Source organism: Eptesicus fuscus, chromosome 24, assembly GCF_027574615.1.
Source record: "Eptesicus fuscus isolate TK198812 chromosome 24, DD_ASM_mEF_20220401, whole genome shotgun sequence".
In the NCBI taxonomy this organism is placed as follows: Eukaryota; Metazoa; Chordata; class Mammalia; order Chiroptera; family Vespertilionidae; genus Eptesicus; species Eptesicus fuscus.
The window spans coordinates 10,986,176-11,005,120 of NC_072496.1; the positions used below are offsets into that span (position 1 = coordinate 10,986,176).

The 18,945-nt window shown below is 39.0% G+C and overlaps 1 long non-coding RNA gene across 1 annotated transcript; it reads right to left on the reverse strand.

Moving 5' to 3' along the window:
* Positions 1–7,075: 7,075 nt before the first annotated feature.
* Positions 7,076–15,599, reverse strand: LOC129148298 (uncharacterized). The gene is made up of 3 exons (XR_008555369.1): positions 15,520–15,599; positions 7,373–7,535; positions 7,076–7,302 (listed from the first exon to the last, which is right to left on the reverse strand). It is a non-coding gene; the product is annotated as an uncharacterized LOC129148298 (long non-coding RNA).
* Between the last annotated feature and the right edge of the window lie 3,346 nt (positions 15,600–18,945).

Consider the following 18,945-nt stretch of genomic DNA (forward strand, 5'->3'; position numbering starts at 1 on the left):
CTCATTGCTTAATATCTCTGACTTGGATTATATTTTAATAATTCATCTTCTGTCTTTTTCCTTGTTTCCTAAAGCTATTGAGCGATCTCTATCTTTCCATCTCTCCTCTCTATCCACCTGCATACCTATCTTTCAGAGTGAATTCCATTGTGATCCTAGAGCTTTTGCTGGAGAGTGTGGAGAGAGACACCCTCATTTCATCTGATCTTGAGCTTGGATAAACAATAGCCTGAATCTAGTGCTAGTGACACTTCAGTGAAGCCCACTCTGAGGAAAGCAGAGGCAGGAGATGGACAAAGACGAGAAAAAAAATGGGGTGGGAAGGCTTTTCGGCCACTGCATTTTTCAATTACATGAAACCCCTTTTTTCCTCCTAAAGTTAATTTAACTTAGGTTTTCTGTGACCTACAACTAAAATAATCTAAAACTCAGTTACTATTCTTCCATAGTTCTACCATTCATCACATTCTGAGGATCTGGTAGGGAAAAGGGACAGGAAAAACCATTCTTTCAACATTGTTTAACTCTGGAAGGGTTGCTTGTACCTAACTTTATACAGACTCAGGTAAGTAGTTCCTTCAGTTTTCTTGTTCAGTGCTTTCTCTGTTAGGGACCTAGATATGTACCCAAGAACTGGATAGTTTAGAATTTCTCCTGTGCAGTGATGAGGGATTGCAGGACAGTTCAACACGGGGACTATTTCATTCCTTCAGATGCGTTCTCTCTTAAAAGCTCCTGACCATTTACTGCAAATGTTCTCTTGTTGGGCTCCCCTCATCAGTTTGTTCAATACACACTAGATACGGAGTTCTTAGTTACGTTTTAATCAGATGACTGCTCAGCCTCTGCTTTGCTAGACATGCTTGGATCTCTCACTCATTTCAGCGATGCTTGTTTTCATCTCTGTTCTTTTGCATGGGTTTTTATTGCTGTAAAAAGTTTTTCATTTTCTGCACCACTCTGATAATAGAGTAGCTATTCAAATCTCAATTAATTAAAATTAAATAAAATTAAAAACTCAGTCCCTCTGCCTCACTAGTCACATTTCAAGAGCTCAGTGACCACAGGAGATGGTGGCTGCTGTTTTGGACAGAACAGCTATGACACATTTCCGTCATTGCAGAGAGCTCTGTTGAACAAAGCTATTAAGACCATGTTTCAGAACCTGGTTTCAGGCAACAATCACACTTTAAAAATGTAAATTTGTGCGTTGAGGATCTTAAATCCACTGCCTCAGACTGGGTGTGGGTAGGTAGCATTTTGCCTGCAAATGACCTTCTCCAGATGACCTGGAATTTCAGGATTAAAGTTATTAAAATAATCACTAGAGTGAAGTGTGGGAAGAGACAGTAGACCACTAAGAACGTCACGGCCTTAATTTTTTGACAATAACTTGAAAGTTTTGTACCTGCCGAATCCCTGTTATTCATCATTACTAATATTCCTTCTAAGTTATAGTCTCCTTTCCAATAAAATTAGCGTCTCCCCCCCCCCCTTTTTTTTGCCCTAAGAAAATCTTTCCTGGCTGCATTGTTTATTTTTAGATTGCTTTGGAATTTTATGTGTTTATTTGCCTATTATGAATCAGCGCTTATTAATTTCGTGTGTCAGCTTGGCTAGGACAACATACCAGTTTTGCGTCAAATACCAGATGTTAGTGCGATGGTGTTTTTTAGGTGCGATTACCATGTAAGTCAATAGATGTTTGACTAAGTCAGATTAAGGATAACGTCTAATAGAAAAATAATCCTCATACTGCTATAAAATATGACATTTAATCTAAATGCAGCATGGATATGTCAGTAACAATATGTGTACCAAATATAGAAAGCCAGTGGAGGGAAAAAAACAATCCTATGATTGATAAATGAATGCTACGAACCTGTCTAAGTGGTACAAGCACCATTCTCCATCCTCCATCAGCTCCCTTGGATTATTGGGAAGCACCTCCTTGTCTTGCCAGCTGTCAGACATGGTTCTAATTAGGCTCTAATGAAGTAATATATGTGTGTAAACCATTTAGATCGCGTTCCCGTTTGCAAGGACATCTGCGAGGTGGCAAGTGAGCATCCTTTATCTTTGCCAGGCATTACAAATTATAAAACTATAAAACGTGGGACTCAGGTACTCAGAGCGACTCAAATTAAAACAGGGGAGGGTGCGCTAAGAAGGTTAGAAAGGACATTTTGCTTGACTTAGTCGATAATAGGGAGGGTTTTTTTTTTCTCCTCCTGTTTCTCTGTGCAGCTATCTTTTTGGGTGCTTAATGCATTAGTGAAATAGACACCTAAGTATCTCTTAAGTGTTTGGATGTTGAGTAGAATTTTGGGAAGAAGTATACTCAGCACATACTGTGCAGATAACAATTTCAAATTGAATTTTATTAGCACCGATGCTTTTAGAGTATCACAGATTCCAGGCATGTGTATTTATTCAGTGAAATGATAGATGAAGAACATCATCTGAAACCTAAATCTTATTACAAAGAGATCAAAGGCACGGGATATATTTCTGTAGCACTACAAAGTCCCCTGCGAAAGTATGTTGTTACTAAAGCGCAATGATTTTTATTACAAACAACCTTCTCTATTGAGGCTCCTTGAATTCTCCAATGTCCGGTCGGTTGTAAACCAGCATACCTATGTACAGCAGTTTCTACACAGGCGTTGGTCTCTAACTTCCAAAATTCTAGTTAACACACTTGAAAGACCAGATGCCAGTTTTCCACAGTTAATTGTATGTCGCTATTGCTCTGTGTCCCAAACTTATGATATGACAGCACCAGTTATGCGCAGTGGGTTAGGGGATGAAATCATGAGAGAGAAGGAGAAAGAGATAAAAAGAAATCTACAGCATGATCAGGAGACCACGTTTTCTTGCTGCCCTATTTTTTTCGTAATTTAAAATATTCTCCTGAGTTCAATTATCCCAACCTAGGCTCACAGCAGGTTGAATTCGAAGAACATTTATAACAAGAGAATGAGCTTCCTCTAAATCTCACAGCACTAAAAGGTGGGGAGGGAAAAAGTTAGCCAAGAAATAATGATATAGTTGGGGAAATATAAAAATAGGAATGCATTTTTGTTTTATTAACTAAGTGCACTTTTTGTAAGTTGTATTAGTATGCAAACTCAAAGCATTGTTTTTGCAAGAAATATTAATATACATCAATATACAGTTTTTAGAACTAATTGATCCTTAAATTCTAACATATTCACTCATGTAAAATATTGGAATTATTATAAATACAATTTGATAAAAGCTATAGTTTTTCCGCCATAAAAAGGAGATCATATTAACACTGTAATAAATCATCCAAAAACACTGCTAGCAGCAAAAAATAATTTGACATGAAGCAAATATGTTTGGAGCCACTCCAAAATGGATTTGTCACTCAAACAAATACTTGAACTACTACTCACTTTGAGAGATTATTCTTTCCTATTTTTTTTCCAATATCCATCTTGGCTGATTCCTATCCATTCAATAGCTCCAGATAGGCTTGTTCCATAGAATTCCAGTCCTATATTTCCAACTGCCTGTTTAACATTTCACTCAAATGCTTGGTTGATCCTCAGACTTCACTTGTTCAAGGCAAAAGTGATCTTTCTTTTAAATATCGATCTATTGTTATACAACACCTTTAGTTTCATTAATATTATCCACATTTCCCAGGTTGAAATGAAGGAAATTACTTCTCCTTGATCCACATAATTGTCATGAAGTCTTATTAAATAAAGACTTGTTATGGTCTCTCAAACATTGTATTTCTTCAAGTTTACTCTGATTAGACTTGTTTCAGTCATTATAGCTGCCTACTAAGTAGGTCCTACCTACTAAGCCCAAGTTGTTAGTATCACGTGGTCTCTTCATGTTTCACTCTGTGTTCCTCATGGGTTACTTTTTTTCCTATCTGTATGTTTAATGGATCATAATGACAGCAGACTAGTGAATCTCTGATGTGTTAGCTTAAACATTAGTCTCTCTATTTTATTTAAAATATTTTTATTGATTTTTTACAGAGAGGAAAGGAGAGGGGTAGAGAGTTAGAAACATCAATGAGAGAGAAACATCATCAGCTGCCTCCTGCACACCCCCTACTGGGGATGTGACCGAAACCAAGGTACATGCCCTTGACCGGAATCAAACCTTGGACCCTTCAGTCCACAGGCCGATCCTCTATCCACTGAGCCAAACCAGTTAGAGCTATTTTTTATTACTTTGATATAAGAAAAGCAGGTGATGCAGTAGAGCTATGACAGTAACATTCCAGCTCTAGCAAGATAATCAATCTCCTTCTAAAGTTTTCCTTAATGTTCCCCTCCTCGTTTTAATTTCAAGAAGACAAAAGAAGCTTAAGAATCAATTTCTTCAAGTATCAAGTAATCTGTATTTTGCAAAAATGATTATTACAGAGAGAAGTGAAACACATATTTCAGCTCCCCAAGCCTCTCCAGGGACAGGTTAGGGGAAGGGAAGATCCTAACAGATGTTTTCAGCTACCCAGTTAGCTGGGGCTCTGATGCAAATAATTGTTACTGCCATTATCTTTGAAAGCAGATGTCTGATGTCCCCGTGAGAGACAACAAAATAATAATAATAATGTATAGATGATGTTCAGGCCTATTGCTGAGTTACAACTTAATGTCGATTTTTGTCTCTGTAACCGCTGACAGGCACGCAAAGATGTTGACTCCAGAAACACATTTTCATCTAAATCTTCCTAGAGAGTCATTTACAATTAAGACCTAATTTATTAGTAGTAGTGGCTTTTGCTGTCACAGTATGCCCATAAGATTACTGAAATGGGAATAGAGAAGCAAGGATCCCGCTGGAAATTCTCTGTCAACTGGTGTGAGCTTGAAAAACGGATACATTAAATGCATGGCGTGTTTACCCAGAACTTTCTCTCTGGAGGCAGCATCATCTGTTTGGGGGATGAGGCTCAGAAAAAGAATAGGCTTTTGATAGCGGTTCCTTCAGATACTCAACCATTTTGGACACAGCGCACTGCCTTCTAGCATGTAACCTGGCCAGCATTTCACAGAGCAGCTTTACCTGCCGAAGGACAAGAGTTTCCAATGGCATAGAGGCCTTCAGACATACTGGACAGACAATGTGACTTTGGACAAATAACCTCATTTCTTTGAAACTTTGTCTTCTTACTTAAAAGAGTGCATCCCGCCGAAACCGTTTTGGCTCAGTGGATAGAGCGTTGGCCTGCGGACTAAAAGGTCTCAGGTTTGATTCCGGTCAAGGGCATGTACCTTGGTTGCGGGCACATCCCCAGTAAGGGGTGTGCAGGAGGCAGCTGATCGATGTTTCTAGCTCTCTATCCCTCTTCCTTCCTCTCTGTAAAAAATCAATAAAATATATTAAAAAAAATAAATAAAAGAGTGCATCCCCAACAAGATTATTTTCATGACAACAATATCATGCCATTGAGCAAAAACAAGGCCTAATGATACCATCACAGAACATTGGAAACTGAAATGTCTGCTCACTACATCCCAGGAGTCACTGGGAGATGACACTGTACAACCAGCTTCACAAATACAGTTTTTTTTTTAAAGGGGCCTCAGGCCAATATTATGACCAAGACCCAGTGCTGGAATAATGCTCTCTAAAGATTTCCGAGGTATATTTCAGATCAGCATCTGCTTCCGAAGTAAGTGCTCACTGAGATTAAAGAACCCATATGTCCGAGTATTCAGCGTGAGGCAGTAGTCACAATAAACAAATGTAGTCAGAACACTAGGGTTCTTCTCTTAGACCTGCAGTTCCCAAACAAATACCCTGGTGTATTAAACCTATTAAAAATGTGTCCTATGAATGGAAGCATTAAAAAGAGTTTAAAGGAAAATGGAATATTCCATTTATAAGCAAGTGTTCAAAGAATCCAAGGGAAAATTCTCTTTATTGGAAGAGATCCACCTGAAATAACCTTATCTTAGTTTATAGTAATAAACATTTGATAACTGATTTTAACGTATATATAACATGTACATATATGCATACACACACCTTCTGTATGTATGTATATATAATGTTACTCAACTATGTCTCCCTCTACATCTATCTTGTTGTTAGATACAGGGTGGGGCAAAAGTAGGTTTATAGTTGCTCATATGGAAAATAGTACAATAATCAATCAATAATAATATAAGAATAAACTCTTGTGTTTCACTTACTCACAACTATAAACACCTTGTATGTACATGACATTTTCTCTCTATATTCTATGACACATATTAAAAGGAAATAATCTGCCCTAACCGGTTTGGCTCAGTGGATAAAGTGTCATCCTGTGGACTGGAGGGTCCCAGGTTTGATTCCGGTCAAGGGCATGTACCTTGGTTGCGGGCACATCCCCAGTAGGTGGTGTGCAGGAGGCAGCTGATCGATGTTTCTCTCTCATCGATGTGTCTAACTCTCTATCCCTCTCCCTTCCTCTCTGTAAAAAAATCAATGAAATATATTTAAAAAATAAAAGAAACTTGTTTTTTAAAAAAGGAAATAATCTAAATGATGAACTATATCTAATAATTAAAATTTCACTTCATAATACTATGTTAATGAAAATATGTAGAATGCTTAGCACAGCAGACAAAAGTCAGGCTCAGTCCGAGAAAGCCCTGGAAGTGGGATGAGGGGAGATTAGGTTATGCCCAGCTGGATGAAGAGGTGGAGGCCGGGGGGTCTGAGTGTCTATAATGAGGTATTCATTGTGTCTGTATCTGATGCTCGTTGCTCAGCCAGGCTATCACATCTCTAAAACACATGCACTCATTGCCTCATGCTATTTAAAGAATTATGATTACTTGTCTTAAATGTATTTAAGACCAAAAAATTTGTGACAGCTGTTTTGTCATGCTGGTTCCTCAGGAGTCTCCAAGAAATAAAGTAGTTAATTTAATAAAAATCTGTTCTGCAGGTATTTTAATTTATTTGTACACCTCCCTTTAACTCCCAAAGCAGACACAATGAAACCCCAGTGCTTTCTCCCGAAAGACATGAACATATAAGATTTCAAAAGATATAGTAACATTATAGTTTCTTTAATTAGGAAGCATCTTGACTCTTAATTCATGTTAGAAAGGGAAAACTTGGCCAGTTGGATATCTTCCAAATTCATTAAACTCAACGAAGAACTTTATTTTTTAATCTTCAGAACCATTCAGATCAGTAATTAGACAGCATGGTTGACCAACAGCCACCAAAAACCCACTTGCATGTTGTGATGAGAGGAACAAGGGAGGAATGGACCATTTCTCTCTCCAGCTGCACACCATCTCTTTCCGCCTGCATTGAAACTATTAAATAGAAATAGGCCATTGGTATCTGCTAGGACCTGCCCCATCAACACACGTACAATAGGGCCTGGCTGGCGTAGCTCAGTGGCTGCGGTCATGGTTTGATTCCCAGTCAGGGCACATGCCTGGGTTGTGGGCTCCCTCTCCAGTGGGGGGTTATGCAGGAGGTAGCCGATCAGTGATTCTCTCTCATCATTGATGTTTCTGTCTCTCTCTTCCTCTCTGAAATCAATAAAAATATATTTTAAAAAACCCCACTTACAATAGGAAAAACACAGAGGTTATTTAGCACTGAGAAATACTAAGGAACATGTACTGTGTAAATAAAGGCACGCACCCTTAATACAAACACGCTTGATTCTGTGTTTGGCAAAAAAATGCCAAATCTTAGGACTCATGTTTAAAAACAAGACTGGAAATGAGTTTCTTCTGAGCACACGTTTTCCAAAAAATGGAAAACTTACAAATCTCTGCACACTTTGCATATGTTCAATGCAACATAGTTAAGAAACTTGCCTTTTTTTCTAATATAATCATGCCCAATGTTTGAATAACCTGATTTACATGATATTCTAAGCCTGCCTAAACATATTATAGAAATAAAAGGTCAGAAGTTGCACAATCGACCCATCATCACTTCAATGCAGGAAAATTCTCTGGATGAAAAATGTTTTGATTTGATTCAATTATGCCTGTCAATCAAATGCAGTTCTTCACATAGCCCATAAGGCAGAGAGCACTGTGGTCCAAGGCCAATTCTCTTCTTTCTGTATGAGTGTGTGCGCACGTGTGCATGTGTGTGTGTGTGTGTGTGTGTGTGTGTGTGTGTGTTAATAGAAAGATTTTGGTTAAAGCTTGCTGGTCCCTTGCAGCACAGAGGCAGGATTAGGTAACAAACAAAAGCATCTGGAACCCGTGAAATCATTTTGCATCAAAACAACAATTATTTTCAGGCTTTGTTCTCATACGTTCATAAAAACAATTCCTTTCTTTTTAAATGTACTGCATTATAATGGCCAAGGAAAGTGCAGTCTTTTTCAGGGGGGATGGGGGGTTCTGGGGTGACTCAGCTGTCACACAGGTGAACCAAAGGTGCCATAGCAATACCTTTGTCCCCGAAAGAGAACGGCTTTCGGTTCCATCTGAAATGACTTGTCCTCCTGTGCAAAAGCTGAATGCCCAGAGCAGGGCAGAGAAGGGGCCGGCCGTGTGAGAGTCCTGCGCTGCGTAATGAAGTCCCTGTTTGATAATACTAATTGGGAATATTTATCAAATGCTTCCAGTTCTCTGCCTACTGCTCCAACTCCCGTGGCAGTGTGCTGTTACTGAAACTCACGCCAGTCCTGGGGGATAGAAATGATGATTAATTGGAGCTTACTGCATGGAGTTGGAGGCTCAGAGAGGATAAGCAGAGTGCCCGTGGTCACGTGGCTAAGGAATGGCAGTCCCGGGGTCCGAATTCACGCAGTCTGACTTCCGCGTGTATGCTTTTAATCCATACACAGCTGCTGCCTTGACCCGGAATCTGTGTCAGTTTTCCGTTGAGTCCATGTGTCCTCAGAGCCGTGTGAGTCTATAGTCCCTGCAACCCATGGATTCTTCTAAATCATCAGGAAAATAATTAAGAATTGAAACAGTAGCAAAAATCACATTATGGCTGAGCCGTGTACAGATTTTCTCAATAATTAAGGCGTGTAGAGCAGCATGCAGAAACCTGTTTCACTCATTCTCTGTTTCTGCCATATTAAAAACCTTGTGTGTTGACAGGCCGAATCTCGGGCCAGAATGAGGTTGTCATTCTTGTCGGTTTCATGCTTGTGTGTCATCCTCTCCGCAGAAGTGTTTTGCCTCGAGGGACTCCTTTCACATTTGCTTAAATTGAAACTCTGCCATGCAAAGCATTCCGTCCTTGTCCCAGATGCCGCTGTGATCCCTTGTCTTCGCGTTATGCTCTTCTGTCCCATCCCTTCGTGTTTTCATTGAATGGCTGAGTTGCGGAGGTAGAAAGACATACACTCTTCTTTGTCTGTTTCTCTATTCTTACTTGCCATGCTACTTTTTATTGTCTTCACTCAACATACTGCATTTAAAAAATATTTTTTTATTGATTTCAGAGAGGAAGGGGAAGAGGGAGAGAGAAGCATCAATGAGAGAGAATCATTGATTGGCTGCCTCCTGCCCGCCCTCTACTGGGGATCAAGCCTGCAACCCGGGCAAGTGCCCTGACTGGGAATCGAACTGTGACCTCCTGGTTCATAGGTTGACGCTCAACCACTGAGCCACGCCGGCCGGGCTCTTTCCACTTCCTTATCCCCATTTCATTTGCACTTGAAACTTCTCTGACACTTCCCTGATCTCCATATGGCTCTGAGTTAATTAAGCTAATGAGTACTTGCAATGTCTTCTTTCATTTGGCCTCCTGGCATCATCTGACACCATCGGCCCCTCTCTAGCCTTCCTGGCATTCCTACTCTCTCTTCATTCAATCTTTTCATTCTGATCAATAATGCTCGGGATCCACGGAGGGCACGTTTTCTTCTGCCAAGCCCTTAACTATTCATATTCCTGGAGCAACCGATAAGCCAAACATTGTGTTGACTGCAACATGTCAGCGCTCCTCTCCAACACTAATGAGGCGCTCGCTGCGTGGAGCTTTGCCTGCCTGCGGCCTTCTGTTGGCCGCTTACCTACAGGGGAGCCGAGGTTGTGCACTGCCAGGTGACATTCAGCCAGACCCTCCTCTCCGCTTCTTATTTCAGTCAAAGGACTCACTGTTTGGGGTGTTGCTGTTTTTTTTTGCCCTGGTTATTCCTAAAATGTGTTAGAAATGAGAATGGAGAAAGGGACTGTAGCTGTCTTAGCATTCACTGCAAAGCTCATGGCTTTGCTTGGAAGACAGGTCTGAGCCTGACCTTCAGCCAAACAACAGCACCATCTTATAATTTAGCACTGGGGAGATTTAGGGGGTTGCCTCTCAGAAGTTGGAGGTTCCCGCTGAGGAATGGGCAGAAAGAAATACGAAAGGGCTGAAGAGTAGCTTGACTTTTGATGTGAGAGCCTACCACCCAATGGTTCCTGTGAACTGGGCGGGGGGTGGGGCATGGGGGTGGTGGAGTGAGGGCGTCTGGGATGGAGGGGGATTCTCCGGGAGACAGAACAGGGAAGCATAAATTAGAGTTTGCAAGACGTGACCAGGTGATTCCAAATCACTCCATATTGTCTGGGAAACTGAGGCTTCAAAGAGGGCGTTTTGCTCAGTGGCAGAATGATGATGCATAAGTTTTGTTTTCATATTTGGTAAATGAAAGCAGAGCTAATAGTGACACAGTAATGATAGGTTATGTGAAATATTACAGCGTTTTGACTGTCATAGGTAAAACATTTTGAGTGAGTATTTTTTCCCTAAACATGTGATTCTGTCTACAATTTGGATAATGTGTGTAGAAGGCATTCCAAAATATTAGACATCATTTTAAGTGACATAACACTTACGTTATATTAGATTTGGGGTTGCGGTTGTATTTTGTTGTCCACAGATAGATGTTAGATGAAGATCCAGGTAAAATTATGTAGCTGGCATCAACTTAGCTAAAGAGAAGTACATTTTTAGGATGTTCAATATCAGATCAAAGCATAGACTGGAGAGAAGTGACCTCAAATCGAACACACCTCACAGTGGTGTTTGTCAACAGTAAATTACATCTGATTTTAAACAAGAGAAGGAAAAACTGCTGGCGACCTGTGATTGTGCCTCGCAGAAGGATCAATACCAAGGAGAATAGCCTTTTTAGCTGGTTGCAACTTCTCTGACTTCCTGGAGCAAATTGCCAGTACTTTCTGATCATTCTCAATTAATCGCACTCTCTCCTTAAGCCAGGGAGTCTATAGTCCTGGGGGCCACAGGGGGCTGGGGATTTTCAGGAAGCATAATGGGAGAGTTCCAGGCTGCAGATTGCTTTGATTTAAAAGAAAGAAATGCCATTGATTTTCACCTCCTAGAAATGGAATTAGGAGCTCAGAACTGTGCGGGGAGAGAAGCCAGGGAGGATGCTGTGTGTTTTGCTGGCCTTATTTTGAAGCCCACAAACGAGTGATTTCTGGAGGAATGCCATGTCAAGAAGACACTAAAGTTAAACCCTTTCACCAACTTCTTGAGGATGTTTCATAGTGATTATTTTTTTCTTTCCATAGTGGTGCAAATGAACTAACATCTTACTATATCCATGGATGCAGCTGTTTCATTCATATATATATATTTTATTTATATATATATATATATATATTTTTTTTTTCCAGCAAAGCTTTTGAGTTATGAAGAAATATGACACAGGGCTACCCAGAGTAGTTGAGGGAGTGAGTCTCAACATTTGATTTAGGGTCTAGCTTGAAAAATTTTCAGCTAATTCTAAAACCCATGGCAAACTAAAATAAATAAATAAATAAATAAAAGTAGGCTTTCGAATCACATAATATATTGTCTTAGAGAAAATAGGAAGGGTGGGGGAGTCAGACTAAGGGAAATGGAGGTGAAAGTAGAGCAGAAGAAAAAGGCAAAAAAAAAAACAACACCACCAAAACATGCATCTATTAACAAGTGAAGTAAAGTGTCGTGGTTAAGAAAGTGGGCATTGGGAGAACACACACCTAACTTTTGATTCAAGTTATGATAAAGTTTGTGTCTGTGACATTGATATACCTTTTGGGAATAATACTAAAGAATATAGTAAGTACTCAAAGTTAACTATTAATTATAAAGTATCATTCCCTAAGCTATTTTTTTTCAGTGACAGTAGTCACATCCTATACCCACAACATTTTGAATTTGCTTGATGGCCATTCATAGAATAGTCATTGACTGTCAGTCAGTTTTCTGAATTGTTTGTTCCAAATCAATTGGAGGCATTGGACATACTGAACCTTTCTCATGACATTTAGTTGTATCTTGAAATTATGATGTCTCCTTAATACATTGAATGGAATTGATGACTTCAAATAAGATTGAACACGAATAAAATACATTGATGTGTTTTGAAAGTATTCAAATCTAAAAGAAAAAGAAGTAAAAATAAAGTAATTTCAGAAAGTTCATGCTTGTATTTGTGGATAGACTAAAGAAAACTTAGGAAACCCTAAGAGAAATACAAATGTTTATTATTTCAAAAATATTATTAAATGCCCTGCTGTACCAGGTATTGTGTGAGATCTTATGTTTAAGCCAGTCTATAAAACAGACACCTTCTGTTATTATGTAAATTATTTCTAAATGGGGGCTACCATATCAAGCAAGTAAATAAACAGATACAGTTACAAAAATGAATTTTTAAATATATTTTTATTGATTTCAGAGAGGAAGGGAGAGGGAGAGAGAGGAAGAAACATCAATGATGAGAGAGAATCATTGATCGGCTGCCTCCTGCACGCCCCATACTGGGGATCAAGCCCACAACCTGGGCATGTGCCCTGACTTGCCTGGGAATTGAACCGTGACCTCCTGGTTCACAGGTCGACATTCAACCACAGAGCCATGCCAGCTGGTCTACAAAATGAATTTTTACTATGTTTATGGACTCAAGATACCTCAGAGAATAGTAGAGAGTAGAAGCTACTTCTATAAATGTTTACCATGTGGTTTTATGTAATTTTATGCAGCTTAAGTAAACCACAAACACCAGTCTAACTAAGCACAGAAGCACAGAATGTGTTTAATTCAGTGACAACAATTAAAACGTTGAAGGCATTGGGATTTGGGCATCTATTAAAATAAATAAGCCAGCATCCCTCCGGTTGACAGTAATGGAATGTTATGTTGTGCCTGTTATGTGTCCTAGGTACTAAGATGGTGTGAATGAAAGCCTGGTCTTTAAATGAAAAAAGAACTTGAACTGGGATTGAACAATAGAAGGAAAACAGGGCCAAGACTCATGTTTTCCTCCCTTGAATTGTCCACCTTCTAGGTAACTGTGCATTCATTAAATATTTTCCAGCTGTTCAGTAATTCAGGACGTGATTAAAGCCAATGTAACACAAATCTATTTGCAAATCCGGGTCTCTGGGACATGAGGAAAGATTGAAAGGCTGTTTTAAAAATGGTACCCTTTGACCTATGACAAGTTCAGGTGGGGGAAAATAAATACTAAGGCTGCTGCAACCAAACAAACCCCTAAAAGCACAAAATGGGAGCGCTAGCCATTTACGTTTCCTGCAGCTGCACGGCGGCGCAGGTGAACACAGCGCTGCCAGGGATACGCGGATCCGGTCAATGTCAATTTCCCCAGGCAGCTGGGCTTGTCACTCGTGATTTTACTGAAGATTACCCATCAGTTAGAGCGGATTTGGTTTTTAATTGGCCCTCGGCACACCTGCCACATTGCTCTCCCTCCGGATCCCAGAAGCTATTGCGGAGAAGAGGAAGGTGGCTCTCAGGAGAGTACATTCTTAAAGGTGAAGGACATTCATCAGAACAATTAAGTTTTTCCTCCCAGAGAAAAGAGCACCCTTGTTTAAATACAGGGACGAGGAATATAGGGCGGTCATTCCTGAATTAGCAAGGAGTAGCTAAAGCATCTGCACACCTATCATCTCAGCCTTAGAAGCGGATCCTTTTCACAGGCTGAGCTGCTGCATGATACTTGGATTTAATTACACCCGCCACAGTGTCCGGGTGGTTATACTGTGGGGCGAAGAAAACAGGTAAGGTGTGGAGCTTCACGTGACCTGAGCGATCCATGCGTTTTGGAATCATTTCATGTTGTCATGTTCGCATATTAGACTTCTGGAACCTCAGTTTTCAAATAAGCATGCTGTCCCCAAGAATCATTGCCTTGCCCTCCAGGCAGTGGTCCAGCCATTTCTCCTCATTCCCTCCTCTCCCCAGCCCCTGGCAGCCTCCAACCTGCGATTTGTCTCCATGGACCTACCAATTCTACCAATTCTGTGTTTCATATAAGTGGGATCATGCAGTAGGTGGCCTTTTATGACTGGCTTCTTTCACTTACGCGTTTTTCAGATTCACCCATGTTGTCGCATGGGTCAGTATTCCGTTCCTCGTCATGGCTAAATAGTTTTCCATTGTCTGCATATCACATGACCTATTTATCCATTCATTTGTTGGTGGATATTTGGGATGTCCTTTCCACCTTTTGGTTAAGGTGAAGAGTGCCTCTACGAACATCCATGTACAAGGGTTTGAGTTCCTGTTTTCACTTCTGTTGGGTATTTAGGAGTGGAGTTGCAGGGTCATATGGAAATTCTATATCTAACTTTTGGACAAACTACTGAATTGTTTTCCACAGCAGCTGGGACATTTTACATCTCAACTATCAATGGGCAAGGATTCCAGTGTCTTTCTCTTCTTGCCAACATTAAAAAAAAAAAAGTATAGCCACCCTAGTGAGTGTGACCTTGTGACTCATTGTAGTTTTCATTTGAATTTCCCTAAGGACTAGTGATGTTGACCTCTTGTTCATTTGCTTTTTGGCCATTTATACATATATTAGAGGCCCGGTGCATGAAATTCGTGCAAGGGGCTCGGCCCTCGCAGCCCTGGCCGGCCCTCGCAGCCCCGACTTTGTCCAAAAGGTCCTCCGGATGATTTTCCAGAATGTCATCTGGATGGTCATTTGGTTGTTCAGTCTAATTATCTCTTTATTATATAGGATTATTTGAAAAAAATGCCTACTCATGTCTTTTGGCCATATTTTAATGGGGTGATTTATCTTTTTGTTGTTGAGTTGTAAGTTCTTTACCAATGCTCAGTAAATATCTCCTGTATGGATTCTGAATATGAAACTCTTTTAGATTCCCTTTCTCCCTCATTTTCTCTAAAAATTCAAATCAAACTTGAAACAGGCAATTCCAGGATTTTGCTTATCCTTAGATCCATTTCTAACCTTTCTGTGTATGTTTCTGATTATACATTTGGGTATTATAATATTATGAATCCCCCCCCCCCCCCAGGATTGTGTATTTCTTGCCCTTCTGTAGCCTTCCTGCTCACCTTTAGCTCATACTTAAGGGAACAAGATGTGTAACATACATATGAACAAGACAAATTCTTCCTTATATGCAAATGAGAGAAGCTGTCTCTCAATTATAAGAATCATTTTTATTATCATTTCCAAAATCACAGTAAGAGATATTATTTTATGTTTATTTAATACTAGAGGCCCGATGCACGGAGATTCGTGTAAGAATGGGCCTTCCTTACCCTGGCTGCTGGCACCGCCTTCGCTCTGACTGGAGCCGCCTTTTTGCTCAGGCCCTGGAGCCACCTTTCCACATTCCCACGCTGCCCAGAGGCCCAGAGTGGCTGGGGCAGTGCGGAACTCCTGCGTCGTCATGGCAATGACACAGGCATCCATGGCAATGACCGTGGCAATGACACAAGCGTCCCACCCTGCCCCCAACTGCTTGGTGCCTGTGTATGCAAATTAACCCACCATCTTTGTTAGGTTAATTTGCATACCCACTCCTGATTGGCTGGTGGGCATCGTGAAGCTATGGTCAATTTGCATCTGACTCTTTTATTAGTGTAGATAAATCAGATTCATTATCTGCTACCTGCATTTTACTTTCAGAAACAGACAAAAAACAAAACGTAAAATGACTTCACATTTTTATTATTAAAAAAAGAGAGAAAATACAGTCTTTAGTGAAGACAAACTCAGTGTCTTAAAAAATAGCTTTTCAGTTTCTGATATTCTTTTCTTACATGCAAATTAATCATATAACACTGTAAACGTTTCCTTACTGGAATCTTTCCTTAGCTCTATTTTGTCTGTTCCAAAGCTCCTTATTTGGAACAAAATTATGTCACTGACTAAGCAATGTGGGATTTTGGTTTTATTAAAAGGGATCTCACTACTTATTGTACATGTCAACAAAATCATTTTTGCATGCAAAGAGCAGCTCCATAAGCTGCAGGAGCCACATCTGTCCCCAGAGAATCTGAGTGAATATTCTGATATCAGCTAATTAAATGCAAAGCACTTAATTTCGGGAAGATGATTGTCCTCGTTACTTGATTACAAGAAAAGCATGTATGGTGACCACATACAATTTAATATACTTGGCTCCTGTGGGTGGTTATACAGTGTTTTTGCCTCCTTGATGAATTTGTTAACTTGTGAAACCGCTCATATTTTTCCTGTTAAAGCCAAACCCATTACCTCAGCCCATATGTCTATAATAAGAGCGAGTGGGAATACAGAGACCTTGCATCTGGGAGGGTTAGCTTTGCTCCTCTGCAGTGCCTTCCATCCATTATTTCTAAAAAAAAGAAAAGAAATAAAAAAGAAAGTCTTATAAGAAAAGACTAGATTCATGCAAAACGCTGTTAAATTAAGAGTTCATCATTTCTCCGTGTACTGTAATAGAACTCTCTGTTCCATCATGTGCTCTCACTCATTCCTTAAAGCACATTGCATGTCAGCCTTAGACATGTGGCTGAGTCTACAGCTGCTTACCCCTGCCAGGAAGCCAGAGTTAGCTCTCCTTACCTCATTCATCAAAGATGCATGCAGAATGTGGTCTTACATGACAATTTCATGTTTTTCTTTATCTTTTTCTTTCATTTCCTTGCTTTTCTCTTCCTCCTTTCCTTCCTTCCTTCCCTCCCTCCCTCCTTCTTCCTCATTTATCTACTTATTTATTTGTTTGTTTGTTTATTGCTAGATTAAGTTTGTTCTGGACATACCTAACTTATTTCTTGGACATTAATTTTCCTACCTTGAAGCTATACCATCATAATGCCAAATGAAAATTTAAAACAATAAATTTGATGTCTTTCTACATAGCTTGCAATATAGTAAACATAGAGCAGTCATAGGGAGTCTTTGAAAAGCCTAAACTATGAACTCATGGAAAAATATTTTTAAACCAAAAATAAATTTTGGCAGTATCCTGTTGGAAAAAAGAAGGGAGAAAATGTAATGTTACATTTACATTTTGTATAATTCATTTTTAAGTTTTCTACTGGGAAAGTATTTCAGTAGATTTTAAACAATTCCAATTAGTATAATTTTCAGGATCTTTACATGAGGGCACTAATCACTTTCATTTTTTGAAACTGTACATATTCACTGATCATTTTTCAGCCCACACTATCCCCCAAAGACTAATTAAGTGCAAAGTCACAAAGCATTTTCTGTAATACTGTAGTTGAAATTATATATAAATATTTTAGTTAAAGGCAAGCCTTTTATAATAACTTGGTGCATTTTCAAATGGAATAATATTATTTTTAATTTCAATTTTATGCTTTATAATGATAATTGGTTATTTGAGTTATCTCTTGAGTCTGGAATGTAAAGTGTATTACTTAAATTATATCTTCATTATGTACTGCTAATTTTTTTCTTTTTCCCCTTGTGAATTGTATCATGTAAAATAAATAAAAATATTTTCTCCCAAAATGTATTTTATATGAGACAGAATTTCTCTTATGAAATGATTTACACATGATCAAAACATTATTTTTCAGAAGTTTTATATTTTGAATATTTAAGTCTTTTTTTTTTCTGTTTACATGGAAGAATGGTCAGAGATAACTACAGATATACCAATTAATAAATACATTAACATAATGTGAAATAAAAGTCCTTTGTAGCTTCATATTGTTTAAATGGCTACATAAAATCCTGTAAGCACAGTGAAAAATAAACCCTTTTAGGGAGTGATGGGTACCTGATGCAGGTGTGGTAAGATGAAAGGAATATAGCGATTTTCCTAGTAAAAGTGTTTTTCCCACTTAAAGGAACACAAGACTGCCTAATAAACTTTCTGAGGTAAATGTGATAGGAATGATAATATTTTGACCTGAACCAGTACAAAGTAGAATTTGGGAGTAGTGTATGAAATGAAGTGAATATTGTTCGGAATCTCAAGTATAATAGCTAATCCTCACCACCCCTCCCCCCCCATTCTATTACCATGTGTTATTAAGTTACACTCAATGAAATAAAAGTTTTGGCATATATCAATTATAAATTGTCTATTAATTCTACAGAGTTTAGAGCTTGCTTTTTATTTCTCATCATTTCTAATTGTTTACATACTAATTTTATTTTCCAATATAAATTACCTTTATATTCCTAAATTAATTTCACTTGTTCCTTATAGTTTATACATTCAATGAATTGCTGGCTCTTATTTTCTAGGAATTTGTGCTTTTGTTCATGAATAAAATCTGTAAGAATGACTTTTAAAATGCATACCTTTGCAATAGACCTCGAGAGCATAAACCCATCAGAATCAATAGCTTCTTATGGCAGTGATTCTCAGAAAAGCTAATCTCATGTTTGACCAATTAATCCTGAATTAGCTCCGAGACCAGGGATGGAAACCTTAATCAGACCAAACAGTTCATTAGCTTCTGTGTTGTATTGCACTGCATGTCATTGTATGCATACCAAGTCCATTCATCATTTAGCATTTCCTGCTAAATGTATTCTGATTTTCTATGTGTCTGTAATTCTGTTATAATGGTCAGGATTTGACTCCATGCCATGCACAAGCCCAAAGGGGACTGAGAAATGTAGTCTGTCAGATATACTTGACCTATCCTAAGAGTTCCATTAATTTGAGAGAGAAGGGTATGGAAATAGTTATCATTCTTCAATACACTTATTTAGTG